At 44.4% G+C, this 15,814-nt stretch overlaps 1 protein-coding gene across 3 annotated transcripts in view; it reads right to left on the reverse strand.

Moving 5' to 3' along the window:
- The window catches only part of LCORL (ligand dependent nuclear receptor corepressor like), a 286,137-nt gene that overhangs the window by 207,503 nt on the left and 62,820 nt on the right, over positions 1-15,814 (reverse strand). The window contains exon 1 of one of the 3 annotated variants that reach the window (XM_030191228.1): positions 857-877. The exons of the other annotated variants lie outside the window; for them this stretch is intronic. The gene's annotated coding sequence lies outside the window, so the exon portion shown is untranslated. Of the gene's footprint in view, positions 1-856; positions 878-15,814 lie in introns of those variants that run through there. 3 annotated transcript variants of the gene reach the window in all.

A 15,814-nucleotide genomic window follows, 5' to 3' on the forward strand; every position in this document is an offset into this window, starting at 1 on the left:
ATCTCAAAGGGGTTCCTAGGGGGTCTTGAAATTAATTGGATGGGGGGGGGGGGGGGGGGGAGAGAGAGACAAAGCTGAAGATTCACCCGGGGCACCTAATAACCTTGCACCTGTCCTGCCTGCTCTACCAGAGACAATTCAATAAAGAACAGATCTTAAACCAAGGTAGATAGGAATAAAAGATTACATAATTTGAGATTTTTGTGGATCCTACCAGTCAGCTGAAAGCCAAATCATGGTAGCTTGCTTAATCAAAGCCAGAGCCCTAGGAACACACATACTGATGTCTTCTCTAAAAGATGCAGCAGAAGGTAGAGTTCCTTGAACTGTTCAACCAGAAACCAGAACTCTAGGAGCCTGCACAACTATAGGAATCTGCATGTAAACTGTTGCCCAGGAACCTGCTCTGCCAAGGGAATCCATCCAGAGACTACCTTGGAAGCCCATCTGAAATCCTGTTCTACTAGAACAGGATGGCCTGGAAATCACCAGCCTGGGGCTAGCAATCCTGCTGCACCAGACCACAAGTCTGCACCATCTGCTGGAAATGCATAAATTCAGAACAGTGGAAGGCAGCCCCCCAGCCTCTTATAAAGACAGTGGTTAGCTCTCAATTTTTTTTCCTCCATTTGGAACATTACCCATTTGTTTGAACTGGTGTGATAAGGGCAATAAGGAAGAGAAAGTTAACCTTATTTCTATGATGTATTTGGGGTTACAAAGGGATAATAAAGTCTCCTCACTAAGATCATTTGTTTTCTCTGTAAATTCTATAAAAATAATAGAGAAGACACAATAGGAAAGACAATAACCACATGAATTTGAATTTTTCTTTGAATCTGCATCTCCAACTTACTGCATCGCCAAAGAATATTTTCTCATCCTAAAAAAAAAAAAAATGGTAATGATACATGGAGGCATATTTTCAAAGCACTTAGAGACTTACAAAGTTCCACAGGTTACTATGTAAATTTGTACATCTAAGTGCAATTCACACACATATACACACAATGTACTAAGTCCAATAGTGCTCATGAAGGATCCATCAGTATCAGATTTGTAATCATTGCACATATAAAGTGGCTGTTTTAAAAGGTGATCAACCTCTGTGAACAACTATTCTGTTTAAATGTTATCTTAAAGAACTGGCATCAGTTGCCAATATTGGCTGTAAAATCATGTTCCACATACGCTGTGCATTAAGTCATGAACACGGGCCACGTTTCATATATGGATGCTTAAGGAAGACATCATAGTAATCAAAAATCAGAAGAACAGCATTCATTATAATGGTCAATCAGTTCTTATTTAACCATCAAGTGTGTCACTCTTCTGTGCGACTCTGTTTGAAGAAACAAAGGCTTGTAAATCTGATCATATTAACTCCTCTTTTAGCTTACCAACATTGGCTCATAGTCTGCTGCAGAATTAAATTTAAAATCCTTGTCATTACCCATCAAGCATTGTATGCTGGCCAATCTAATTTAATGGATTAGATTACATTTTATATCATCCTACAAACTTTTCACTCAAATTGAATGTTTAAGGCCATCTTATTCCATTATCCACTTTTAGTTCAGCTTCGGCTCACAGACGGATGACTTGATGTTCTCACCTAGAGTTTTCAGGTATTAAGCAGAATTCACGTTTCTATGTCAGTGATGGTAAGGTTTCCAAATCCTAAACACAAGAAAAGAGCCTTACATGATACCTCCACCAATATGCTTTAAAGTTGGGCTGAGACTCTTGCTCTAGAATGTGAAATTTATTTTATCCGATAAATTAATTTCCTTTAGTCGGGCCATACCATTCTGAACAAGTGGGTGTTATCCCCTCCTACCAACAGATGAAAAAAGGTGAAGATTATAGTGACTACCTATGAATGGTCAGCTTGCCAATATTGCACCAAGGGCAAACAGTGAAATACTCAGTCACAAAGAACTACATATTAATGTTTAAAGATCTATAGGCCCTTCTTGCTGTGACCGATATATTTTTCTGTGTCAACCATCAGAAAAATTTGAATGGGAATGATGTTAATGGTATAGTTAGAAAGAAACCACTGCTCTTTAAAAAGAACACTGATGCTTGCCGCATATTCTCTAGACCATTAGATTGTAAGCTCTTCGAGCAGGGACTGTCCTTCTATGTTATATTGTACAGTGCTGCGTAACCCTAGTAGCGCTTTAGAAATGTCAAATAGTAGTAGTAGTAGTAGTAGTAGTAGTAGTAGTAGTAGTAGTAGAGCAGTGGCTGACAGACAAGACTTATGAATGTTCTCCGGACAGATAAGCCAAAATTGAAGTTACAATAACAGACATTTGTTGGGTGAAAATCAAACCCTAGTCATCTGGGTCATACCATTCTGAGCAAGTGAGCATAGCGTTTGGCTGGAGTGAAACACTGAGTTATATTTAAAACTACCTTATTGAAGAGCTTTAGAAATGAGAACCAGTTATTGATTCCTTCAACTGTCATATGATAAAGATTGTCTTTTGACCCCTGATGCATATTTTTGTGCTGAAACACAGCTATGTCGGGCTCTTTGAATATCTTGGATATTGACAATAAAAGAATCATCTAGTTCCTACATTCAATTGACTGACTACTTTTTTGTTTCATCTTGTCATCCCCTCCTACCAACAGATGGAGGTAGAGAAAACTGATCTTTTCCAGCGAATTCACCAATATAACCTGCTGGTGTTCAGTGGAAAACTCCAGTATGCATCTGCCAAAGTAGCAGAAAGTCCCTATGTAATGCACACCTTTGCCACATCAACCACTGCAGCTGCAATGATCATCAAGAGAGCACAGCATGAACCTCGCTACCCTGCATACTCCAGACTTAACTGAAAGGAAAAACATAGACCACCCTGAGAGCCCCAGGCTTTAGTCTTCCGAGGGCAGGGTTTCAGAATAGTACGGCCCAACTAAAGGAAAGGAAATTACTAGGTAAGACCATTTCACCTTCCTAGTTGTCTGGGCTGTACCGTTCTAAACAACTGAGATGTACCAAAGCAGAACTACTGGGCAGGGGAAGACAAATCTACCCCCCACCCCCCAAACAGCTTTGCCAAAATCAAAATGGGCCAGCATATCCAAACTATAGTGTTTCATAAAAGAATGGAACAATGACCTTATCATCACTCTTGGGCCACTGCCTGGGCATCTCCCTGAGTGGAGTTGCTCTCAAACCCGGAGGCACCTAACAATTCCTGCACATGTAGGTAGTCTCTACAGCCGCCTTCCACCTCGCAATACAGGCCTTAGAAGCAGCCTGACCCTTCTGAGGGCCATGAAACAGGACAAAGATGATGATCAGAAAGACAAAAGTTATTTGTCTCCTTTAGATAATGCAGCAATATCTGCTGGACATCTAACTTGTATAACCTCTGATCCGCAGGGTTCAGAGTTCTTAGCTACGAAGGGCAAACAAACCTCCTGCTTTATGTGGCATGTTAAAATCACCTTCAAAAGGATGAAACCATGCAAAGAGTCCTCCACAACAGAGAGATATAGGTCCTGCTAAGACAGAGTCTGAAACTCAAGACACTCTCCGAGCCAAGCTGATTGCAAACAGAAAAACACAGTCTCAAGTGTGAGGTTTCAATGGAGACCGACCTCATATACTCAAGTACTATGAAAATCAAATTCAGGTCCTACGGAAGGAAGGAAGGATGCAAAGGACACAAATGTACCAACCCCATCAAAATCCAAGCCACCTCCATATACTTAGCCAGGGAGAGGCCCTGCACCTAGCTCTAAAAACTGGAGAGAGTAGCCACTTGGACCCTCAAGGAGCCCAACACCAGGCTCTGATCCAGGTCCTGCTGCAGAAAACCATGGCTATCGAGGATCTGAGCATTCCAAAAGGATACCAGCCAGCACACCAGCCCTCTAAAACCTTCTAAACCCACACAAGTTAGGGACATAGAAGACTTCTAAGACCTAAGCATGACAGAAACCACTCCAGTTTCCAATGAAAACCCATGCTTCTCTAATCACCAGGAAGGACCCAGATCTCAGGAGTAAAGTTTCACAGCCCACTGGGCCCAGATAATCCTGCTCAGCAGATACACCTGACTGCAACGCAGTAAGTTGAAACAGGAACCACATTGAAGCTTGCCAAGGTGGGAGGAGTAGTATAGTCGCTGAAGTTACAAGCAATGCAGCATTTGGGAAAAAGCTGCCGCTGTCAGAGAAGAGGTTCCAAGTCAGGACACTGGATTTACAATTTCACCCTTTGAAAAGCCAGCTGAAACAAACTTGGAAGCAATATGGCTTCAAGGATTGCAAGTTGTGGAAACCAGAGCTGGAGCTTATCGAAGAAAGCTTAAAGATTTATCTGTTCCAAGTTCAACAAGAAGCAAAATCAAGTATCTCTTTCCCAGAACATATTGCACTGTAAGGTAGAAATTTTAGATAATTACAGAAGATGCTTAAATTGAAGAACCTTGAATTTTCCATAGATGCTGTTTCTGAATTCAGGGCCAGTTTTAGACATGGTGGGGCCCAGGGCAGAAATTAAGGATGGGGTCTCAGATCCCCTCCCATCTCCCCACCTGCATTGCTATTTGTCATGATTGTGGCCGTGACCTCCCCCAGACTTACCTTATTTCTGGGGGTCAGCTTCTGTTTCCTCTGTCTGTCGTTTCTGAGCTAGCTCTGTCTCTCTGTGCTGGCTGCTTCCAGCAGCATGACTCTTCATTGCTTCACTATACGACAGCTGTGTGGGTTGGCCTCTATGGGTTTCAGTGTGCTGGCTGCCTGTGTCTGGTAGTTGTGACATCATCAGGCAGGGCCTTGATAAGGAAGTGGTGTTCTTCCCTTCAGGGCCTTTGCAACGTTTGTGTTTGCTTTAGGTAGGGTGGTGCAGTGTGCACTTCTGACTTTGTGTCTAGCTTCCCTGCTTGCATTTGCTAAAGGTCCAGGTTAGTGTGAGTGCAGTGTGCACTTTTGACTTGTATTTAGCTCCCCTGCTTTCCCTTTTGGTGCTGTTAGAAGCACTTCTGTTAGTGGAGTGCTTAGGAGCACTCCTGGTAGCTAGGTGCTTAGGGGCACCTGTGTTAGTTTAGTGCTGTGGAGCACTGCTGTAGCTTGGTGCTTGGGAGCACCTTTGGTAGTTTATGTGTTTGGCTTCCCTGCTTTTCCTTGGTTAGTTTAGTGCTGTGGAGCACTGCTATAGCTTGGTGCTTAGGGGCACCTTTACTAGGTTTTGTGTTTAGCTTCCCTGCTTTCCCTTTTAGTGCTTAGGAGCACTTTTGTTGGTTTACTGTTAGGAGCACTTTTGTTGGTTTACTGTTAGGAGCACTTCTGTTGGTTCAGTACCTAGGAGCACTCCTGTTTCAAGCTTGTTCTAGTATCCTGGTCCCTGTGTTATCCTGTATCCGGTAAGTCCTGCCGGCCACTCGAACTCAGGAGCTCAACTCCTGGGGGGTCAGTGGCTAAGTGCAGGTGAAGCTGTGCGGACCAGTCTGGTGTACTCCAGTTCAGAGTGTTCTGGTCCTGCGTGCTCCGGTCCGGTGTGTTCCAGTCCAGTACAAACCAGTCCGGTGTACTCCAGTCCAGAGTGTTCCGGTCCTGCGTGCTCCGGTCCGGTGTGTTCCAGTCCAGTACGAACCAGTCCGGTGTACTCCAGTCCAGAGTGTTCCGGTCCTGTGTGCTCCAGTCCGGTGTGTTCCAGTCCAGCACGAACCAGTCCGGTGTACTCCAGTCCAGTGTGTTCCGGTCCTGTGTGCTCCAGTTCGGTGTGTTCCAGTCCAGTATGGACCAGTACGGTGTACTCCAGTCCAGTGCGGACCAGTCCGGTGCGGACCAGTCCATGGGGTTCCGGGCTCGCTGGGGGGTGCCTGTAGTCCTTGCCTGTGCCGGGGTGCCAGCCCAGTGTTGGTTGGTAGGTTTTGCCTGCTGCTGTTGCTCCTCGTCAGCAGCCCAAGGGCTCACGTTTGCTCCAGAGCCCGTACCCGCGGGCTCTGAACCTGAGAACCTGACACTATTACGTGGTCTAGACATCTCTTCCCCTTCTCCCCACCACAGTCAGTCTCTCTTCCTTTACCATCATCTTGTGGTCTTCTTTTAAATTTTTATTAGCCTTCTCAGAGGGGCCCCTGCGAGGCAGCCATCCTCACAAGCTGCCTCCAGCTGTCCTGAAGCTTTCCTTCTTTGCCGCTATTCGCCTAGACAGAAACAGGAAAGAGCGTCCGGGGGGGAGGAGGGAATCGGATCACGGCAGAGACGGAAAGCTTTGGGGCAGCCACAGGTAGCTTGTGAGAATGGTTGCTGCGTCAGACCTCCTCTTACAAGGGAAATACATTTTTAAAGATCGGGAAGGGGGGATGAGATGGACTGTGATGGGGAGAAGGGGAAGAGATGACTGGACCGGGGGGGGGGGGGGGTTCCTGGAGTTGTGGAGCTCAGGGCAGCTGCCCTGTTTGCCCCCCCCCCCCCCCCCAACGCCAGACCTGCCTGAACAAGTTACATTATCCCTCTGCCTATCTTCCACCTTTACAAAAGGTATATTATTTACCCTCACCTGTTGTAATATATTCAACTTCAAATGCTGATCCTCCACTGGTGGAGATTTCTTCAGATAGCTTAAATGCTACAGAGATACTAGAAAGCTCTATGTGGGAAGTAATGTCCGCAGAAAGCCTGTTAATTTTGTTTGTCTTTCTCCAGGTTAAAGCAGCTCTTCATTTATTCTCGACTCAGACTTTAATTTTCTTGACAGCAAGATATTTATTTTTCCCCAATGTCTCTACATGGACATAAATTAGGACGACGACATTTCTTTCTTAACAGAAAGTGTTGGGACACAGGAGCTAAATTTCAGCTCAAATATCCATGTAAAGATTTGATAATCATTCTTATTCATATCTGAAGGACAAAATCTCTAAGATTATGATCTTAAGAGATTTTATGTCCTTCAGATAGGAATAAGGAGCCTCAACTGACAGATGTTGGAAAGCATCTGAAATGCGGCAGTTGCAATATTTGTCAGATTGCATTAGATCTTAAACATGGTTTCAATTTCCTTTATGCCGATGTTACAGATTAAAACACGTGACATGTACAACAAGGAGAAAACAACCACGTAAAGTGGAGAAACACTGATCCCTACGAATGAAGTAGGAATCAAGAGAGTAGGGTGGGCAGAGTGCTCTTCTAAAAACGCAAGAGTGCCAGGCAATCCTCAAACACAATGTTTATTTCATAGATACACCTTGGAGACGCGACATGGAACCATGTTTCAGCGCAATGTGCCTGCCTCAGGAGTCTGAAACCAAGATGTATGGTGGACAAAAAAAAAAAAAAACACTGTGTATCAGAAAGACCTGTACAATGTGTAATAGAACTCAGGAACCAATTCAGCAAAGCTATTTGTGTAAAGCAAAAAAAAACAAAAAAACAGTGTATTGAAATAAACATTTTGTTTGAAGATTTCCTGTCTCCCTCGCATTTTTGGAACAGCCACTCCACCCACACTACTCTCTTGACTCCTTCACATGTACAACTCATGTGATATGTCAGACTTCCAGTTTAGCCTCCACGCTGAGCGGATGCAAGTAAAGTCGCTTCATAATTCCTAGTCTCTACCCTCTCAATCGGAGTCGCTGCAGTGGGGTAAAAGTCACGGAGAAACAGTGGAGCAGTGCAATGCCTTGAATTTTGAAAGGCAAGAGCACCCCCATCAATTAAGGAGTTGTACGCTGGTAAGGCCCCAAAGCCAGGGGCTGTCGGGGGTGAGAGCCCGACCGGAAATGCGCACATAGCGGGGAACAAAAAGTTCAACATACACCCCTGCGTACAAGTGGCTGATGACACACTTAACTTTAGTGCTGGAGGAGCTGCGGGTAGCCAAGCTCAAAATTGCAGAGATAGTGGTATGCAAGTTGCAGACGAAATTGGGGAAATTGGCAGAGCGCGTGGACTGTTGTCCAAACTTATTGGCACTTAAGGAACGGATGGGGGAAGATTGGGTGATTAACAGACTGGCTTGTTTATTAGGGCTTATACCCCAGGTTTCACAAGAGGGTATTCTGCAGGGGGTGGCTCACTTATTAATTTTGGCGGCCAAAATGGGCATTGCAAGTTGTTGGAAAGGGACTGAAGGCCCAACTTTATTGGAGTGGATGTTGGCCACTAGGGAGCGTCGCCTTTTTGATAACACTCGACCTAAAGGGAAAGGGGCAGGATTTTGACCAAAACTGGGGAATGGTTGATGGGTGTGCGTCCTGGGCAAGGGGACCTCCTTAGTCCTTAGGTATTTGTCCTTAGTTCATGGATCTCTGTTCTATCACTGTGAGGCTCACACTTACCAGATTTGTTTTTCGTGACTTTTGGCCTACTCCCTAACCTCGGAGAATTTGGAGGGGGGGGGGGGGGGGGAGTAAGTAATTATGGTGGATTGTGGGGTAAATTCTAAGTGTTCAGGTACTGGGTGTGTTATTTTACCTGCTGATCCTTTCGATTCCCGAGAGGGGAGTTAATGTACTTGTAAAGCGGAGGGGTGACCGTTTTGTTATGCTGTTAATTGTTACTGCTTGCTTATGATTGTTAACTGCTTACCTGGAAAGGGACTGCGGGGTCTTGTCATTTCCTGTTCCATCGTTGCAGTAAACACTAAAGTTTCAAAAAAAAAATACATGGTGACATGACCTTGCCCTTTAATATATACTGGACAAACTCCTTGCCCTTTCAAACATTGGATAGACGCACATAAGAGTTGTTTTCAAATTAAGAATATCTGAACAACCAATGGTTCAATACTGTGTGGAGAAGTCACATGATTTCTTGTCCTTAAAGTGTTGTGCAATTGACCATGTAACTACTGAGAGTGATTGGAAGCTGGAACAATATTGGATATATACTTTAAATACAGAAGAGCCAAATGGTTTAAAATCATAAAATTGACCGGCATCAGTTTCATTACATAGATTAAACATTTTTATTTTATCTTAATCTTGTGAAAAATTGTTTTTAAGGAAATGTCATGTATTTTGGTTTAAATAATCTGGTGGCGTCCTGCACCATGTTTGTGAATCATTGAGCACCAAAGCCATGAGGTACCGTTTGAATAAGTCAGTATGATATCATGTTAAAATATTGACTACAACCTTACTTTTTTCTTGTTTTTAGTTTAGTCTGCTATCACCCTGAAGCAGCGATTTAGCAAAACGCTGGCTGAAGTCAATGGGAACACTTTTTCTACTAAAGCTACAAAACATGGGATATTTTAGCAAAAACATCAAAACAAAGTTCAAAGATAAAGAGAGAGTACATCACACTGACATGAAATGTCCTATTTAATATCATTAAACCAGGACGAAAAAAAGCCTCACAAGTCTTGACCGTGGCAGCCATGTTTGAGAATGATATGATGAGACTGCATAAATTGATGACTGTTTGAATGAAGCAGGAACAGTCAGCAAAAATTGGCACTTTGTTTCACTTATGATCAAGTTCCTCAGGGGAACTAAGATCCCCATCAGGGTATTTTAAGCTAAATATTTCAGATACTAGTAAAAAGGAGAAATTAGACCTTACCTGCTAATTTGCTTTCCTTTAGCCCCTCCAGACCGGCCCAGGATTGGACTGATAGGTTGTGTACGCCTTCCAGCAGGTGGAGACTGAGAACAATTCTGACTCTAGAGAGCCAATAAGAGCCCTGGCCATGTGACCCTAGCCTCAGTATTTGAATAACAAAGCAGGAAAGAAAAGAAAGACCAATCTTCTGTGCCCCTTGGAATCTAAACAGCCACAAAGCACTCCTGAAATGTGCTTAAACAACGGCTATGCCGTGAAATAGGGCTCACCAACAACTCTCACCAGAGCAGAGGTATGGCAAAAAGATGTAGCACCGAAGCGCCACAGTGAGGTACTATTAGATGAAACACTGAAAAGGAGAGAGTCCATTCCCCTGGATCTAGGGTGAGACAACTGAGAAAAAAATCGCTTGACAAGTTTTGAGTGCCGCCACATGGGAGGCTGACATGGCAGATAAGCAAATGTTTACCCATACCAAGAGACTCACCGTCTCCAATCTCAAGAGTAGACTCTATGTTCCTCCTTGGCGGAAGACATAAGCCACTGCCATGGCATTGTCCAACAGAACTCACTGACTTGCTTGTCACTAGGGGACAAAATTCCTCCAAAAGGTAGATGAATTGCTCTGGTCCCCAAGAAAATGATGTACTGGAATGCTTCCACAGGAGACCAAAGATCCTGCGCCAACCTGGCTAAACAAAGGGCCCCCCCAGCCATGGAGACTGACGTCGGCCGTTAAAAACTAATCGACTGTAGAGGCATTCCTGCAGAGAGATACTCCATCCGGAACCACTAGAACAGACTGCTGCACTCATGAGAATGGAGAGGCAATCTCAGCTGAAGGAATTCCATCCAAGAGTACCACCCGGATAAGACAGAAAATTGGAGAGATCTAATGCCTGGCCCAGGGAACTAGCTGTATAGTAGCTGCCAGGGAGCCGAGGATGAGAAGATAATCTTGAGCACAAAAAGCGTGACCGATTCCATCCGAAAGGATCATCCGGATAATAGAGAAAGTTGGAGAGACTTAAAGAGAGGTCTGCCTCAGGGACCTAGGTCTATAGTATCTGCTATGGAGGCAAAGAGATGAAGATAATGTTGAGTACAAAGAACGTGACCGAAAAGTAATGATGAAATCGCAGCTTGAGAACTCTGCCCTGGGGAAGAAAAAGAAAAACACGAGCTTGCGCCATGTCGAAGGTAACCCCAAATATTGTAGCGACTGCGAAGGATTCAGACTACTGTTGGCCACCATTACTAGGCAACCTAAGACCAATAAAAATTGTACCCTTCGGTCTATGGCCTGCTGACTTGTCGACCAGATTTTTTTTTTTTTAATTAGCTAGTCTAAATATGAGTGAAGAAACTCCTCTTTTCTGAGAGCTAGCATAACTTTAGTGAAAATGGGAGGGGCTGTTATGAGACCAAACCGAAGAGCCCGAAATGGCAGATGGTATCCCAGAGTTGCAAACCGATAGAACTTTTAGAGACTGGTCCTGATAAGAACATGCAGAAAATCTTCCGCCAAAAAGTGTCCTGCACAAAGCGCCACTATGACGGATCAAAGGTTCTTGTGACAAAGACTTGATACTTTGAGAGCGCGATTGACGGCCTTGAGATTCCAAATAGGATGAAGGAAAATTCCTTCTTGGGAATTAGAAAGTAAAATTGTACTCTAAGAATGGAGCGAGGAAATGGCCGAAGGACGAAGAGCCTCTGTAGAGTCTCCTCTACCTCACCGGCATTGCCGTGAGATCGACAGGGAGACTGTAGAAAGACATCTGAGAGAAGCTTGGCGAAGTGGAAAGCATAACCGCCTCGAATAACCTGCAAGAACCACTGGTCAGAGGGAATATGACCGTAACTCAGCTGTAGAAAGTGGAAGCAGAAATCCTGAGCTACAAAAACTCTCATGCAACACTAGGTTCCTAGGCCAGAGCCCAGCTACGAACAGAAAAAAAAAAATGATGTATACAAAGGCTGCCATGTAACTATCATTTTATCACCTAAAGCTAAAGGGGTGAGAACAACAGTAGAGGTATAGTTAAGTATGCACACATAGAAGATATCTCATACCCGAGAAGAAGGTATAGAATGTTGTCACAGAATTAGCTATAGTCCCAGATGAATTGGCAGCCACTGCAGTTGCACAAAACAGCCTTCAGGCACATATGTTATCTGAAGAAATAATGTCTCAAAGTGTAACACATACCAGGCAGTCAACGGCTGAAGATGCTGCCCCTGCAAGGAGACCACCAGTGGCTTTTGTGCTAGAGACTAAACTTGAGAGTGCTAAAAATAAAGCTACATGAGTTAACATACCTGGGCATTATTATTATTTAACTATTTATTATTTGTTTATTTATATATTTATTTATTTTTCCCTGCTGATGTTGCAGTGAAAACAATATGTGACTGTAACCATGCCTGGGAAAGGAAAACTCTGCGCATACATAAAGTGAAATCATGGCATTTGAAAAAAACTTTCCCAAAGTTGTAAAAAGTGAAACTACAATTGTGCAGTACCTACATATCCTCAAGGTAAATACTGAATTAGAAACATGGTACAGCCTCAAGCGTCAAACAATTTGTGCAAATGGTGCGCATAAAAGCGCAAACAAGCAAGCCTTCCATGTAAAACCTACATTGGATAAAACAGTCTAATAGCACAGTGGACTAACTCTAGGCAAACCATGAATCCACTTGAGGAGCTCAACCTGAAAGTCCTTTGAATGAAGAAAAGACCTGAATGATTCCCCTGAAACTTCAGCCTCAAGGCCACATTTCTTGTTCGAGAATGTGTGGTATATGTGAGAACAACTCAGGGAAAAAATTCCCCTCTCCTGAGATACAACAGACTAGAGCAGAAACACTACCTTTGTTTCGTTCTGCACACTAGAAAAAAAGAAAATGAGAGAAGCACTGCGGGGAAAAAATGGCGGCCTTCTGCGCCCAAATTAAAAGAATGAGGGAGGTTCGAAGGAGAAATAACGGAGGGCACTAAAATACGCGACGGACTGGGCAAATGAAGAAGCATGAAATCGCTGACTCTGCCCGATGAAGAGGCCCCGAAGAAACGTCTTAACTCCGCAGAAAACTGGAACAAACCGAGAACACACTCCAGCGCTGACAAAAACATGCTTTAGCCTCCCGTGCATGGCGGAGCTCTCGCTTCGCGCCTTTTTTTTTTTTTTAAACAAGCCGCAGCCCACTGCCCAAAACGCGAGGAAACGGAGGAAGACATTCTGAGGAAGACAATGGCTTGTTAAAGTCACAGTCACTGTATTGTTTTCCTGTTTTTTTTTTTTTTTAATAAACAGCTGAGCTAGAAAGGAAAAACTGCTAAAAAGAGTAATAGACTATAACAGAGCTGCCTGCCCGTTAGCAGTCTGGGTTGTTTTTTTTTTTTTTTTAAACAGCTGAGCTTCCTCGTTAACAGTCTGGGGAAAGAAAGGACTTTAAAGTAAGAGTGGCTGCCTCTCCCAAAGGCAATACATCTTTCCACCGAAAGAGTAGCCCTTCCCAACTAAGTAAGGGAAATGGGGAGAAAGGGGGGGAGGACTCAGGACACCCGAGTATAACACCCCAGAGGCTGGAAAAGAAAGAAAAGAAATCCCTATCTGCCAGGCCTCTAATGAGATTCCCCAGGCACAGAAGTATTATTATTATTATTAGCCTCTAAAAGAGAGAGAGAGAGAGAGACTAATGGGCTCACCTCCTGCCTGCTGGAGACTGAGAAAATACTGGGGCTAGGGTCACATGGCCAGGGCTCTTATTGGCTCTCAAGAGTCAGAATTTTTCTCAGTCTCCACCTGCTGAAAGGCGTACACAACCCATCAGTCCAATCCTGGGCCGGTCCGGAGGGAAGCTAAGGAAAGGCCCGTTTCTGACACAAATGAAACGGGCGCTAGCAAGGTTTTCCTCGAAGTGTGTATGTTCGAGAGTGTGTGTGAAAGAGAGAGAGTGAATGTGCGAGTGTGACAGAGAGAGAGTGAGACTGGGTGCGAGTGTGTCTGTGAGAGAGTGTGTGTGTGTGTGAGCATGAGAGTGTGTGCCAGGGCCCCCCTCCCTCCGAGTTCCAGGGTCGTCGTCCCCCTCCCTGCCGCCGAATTCCAGGGTCGTCCCCTCCCTGCCTCCCTCCGAGTTTCAGGGTCCCCTCCCTCCCCTGCTTTATGCTCTCTCCCCTGCATTCCTCCATATGCAGGCAACGTCCTCTGTGCCCTGCCCCCTCCATCCATCCATGTGCAGCATCTCTCCCCTGCCCCCTCCACCTCCCTCCAAGTTCCAGTGTCCCCCTCCCTACCTCCCATTTCCAGGGTCCCCCCTCCCTCTGTCCCTCCCTCCCAGTTCCAGGGTCGCATGGAACTGGGAGGGAGGCGGGACAGAGAACATTGGAGGAGTGACGTCAGCAGGTGGTTACAATCCCAGTGACACACATTGGAACGTTGGAGGAGTGATGTCAGCAGGTGGTTACGATCCCAGTGAGACACATTGGAATGTTGGAGGAGCAAATTATTATATTAGATTTTCTCTGCTGTTGCTATTTCAAAACAAGTTAATGATTTGTGAAGAATTTTGAGTGCATATTTATGATTAAAAATATAAATCAGGAGGTATTTTTAAAGACCGATGATAAGAACAGACACGGGTGCAGTCAAACTGTTCATTGCTGCCATAGGCAAGACTGTTGAAGTCTTTCCTCCTGGTTTAATGATATTAAATAGATATTTGATGTCAGTGTGATGTACTGTTTGAAGCACATAATTGATAGTTTCTCTTCATTTCTCTCACATTGGATTTCACATTGGTTATAGTTTATAATGAACCCTAGTAGCTCTCTAGCACCCAAATAGGTCTCTGCATGGACCGGCCAATCATCCAGGTAGGGAAAGACTCTTAGTCTGTGTAGAAAAGCTGCAACTACTGCTAGGCACTTGGTAAAAACTCTGGGAACTCACAAGAGGCCAAAAGGAAGACCGCGGTACTGATATCGGAGTTTTCTCACTTGAAATCTGAGATACTTCCTGTGACTGGGAAGCATCAAAATGTAGGTATAGGCATCCTGTAAGTCCAGAGATCACAGCCAATTTTGTTCCTGAATCATGAGGAGAAGGGTGCTCAGGGAAGTCATTCTGACTTTTCTTTGACCAAAATATTTGTTCAGGGTCCTTAAGTCTAGGATGGGACAATATTTCCTCATCTTTTTGGGCACAAGGAAGTACCTGGAAGAATCTTTTCAACTGCATTGGCCCGGAGAAGGGCAGAGATTTCCTCTGCAAGTACCTGCCTATGCTGAGAGCTGATGAATGATGCTCTCTGTAGGAAACCTGGTGGTGTTTGTCGCCAATGCAGTGTAGCCAAGGCCAACTATTTGAAGAACCCACTGGTTGGAGATTACAATGGCCCAAAATTTAGCCCCCCTCTCACCGGAAAGCCATCCAGAAGTTACTTGGGACTGTGGCTATGCTCTCCTGGAACCAGTCAAAGCCTCATCCCCTCCTTTGACTGGGGACATGGTTGGGACTTTTGAACCCTAGGCTGATGTGGAGAGGACCGCTGGGGCTGGGACGAGCAAGGTGGCGATGGAACCTATGCCTTTGAGAGCAGTAGTGTGTGTCTTGACCTACTTGAGAACCACCTAGTCAAGGATGCAGCTGGAGGCTGCCAAAAGAGGGACTGGATGATGTCAGAATGTTTCTTAATGAGGTCAGTGACCTCCTCCACCTTGTCCCCAAAAAAGGTTGTGTACTCAGCAGAGAATGTCCACCAACCTCTTTTGAACTGCCGGTTCCAGGTCAGAGACACGTAGCCATGAGTCTCTACACATTCCCACACCCATAGCAGAGAGTCTGGATGCAATGCCAAAAGTATCAAAGATGCTCCTGTCCAGCTACGTCCTGCATGCCAGAAAAGGCAATATACATCAAACATAAGCAGCATAATTATACAGTATGTATAAACAAAAGCCCAGTATACGATAAAGCAGTGAAAGATTGATTTCCAGAGGAAAAAAAAACACCCGCCTCTAGATAGAAAAAGAACTATGAAATAAAGGGCAAAACTTGTGCCTTAAAAATAATGGAACCAGAACTATAATTACACAGAACCCAGAAAAACAAAAACCAATCACAGAAGGACGGACTCTGGACTGATCCTTTGGGACTAAAGAAAATAAAAATTATCAGGTAATTAACTAATTTTTTCTTCCATTACATCCTAAGGATGAGCCCAGACAAATGGGATATACAAAAGTAATCCTTAACAGGGG

The sequence above is a fragment of the Microcaecilia unicolor genome, chromosome 2 (assembly GCF_901765095.1).
Source record: "Microcaecilia unicolor chromosome 2, aMicUni1.1, whole genome shotgun sequence".
Classification (NCBI taxonomy): domain Eukaryota; kingdom Metazoa; phylum Chordata; class Amphibia; order Gymnophiona; family Siphonopidae; genus Microcaecilia; species Microcaecilia unicolor.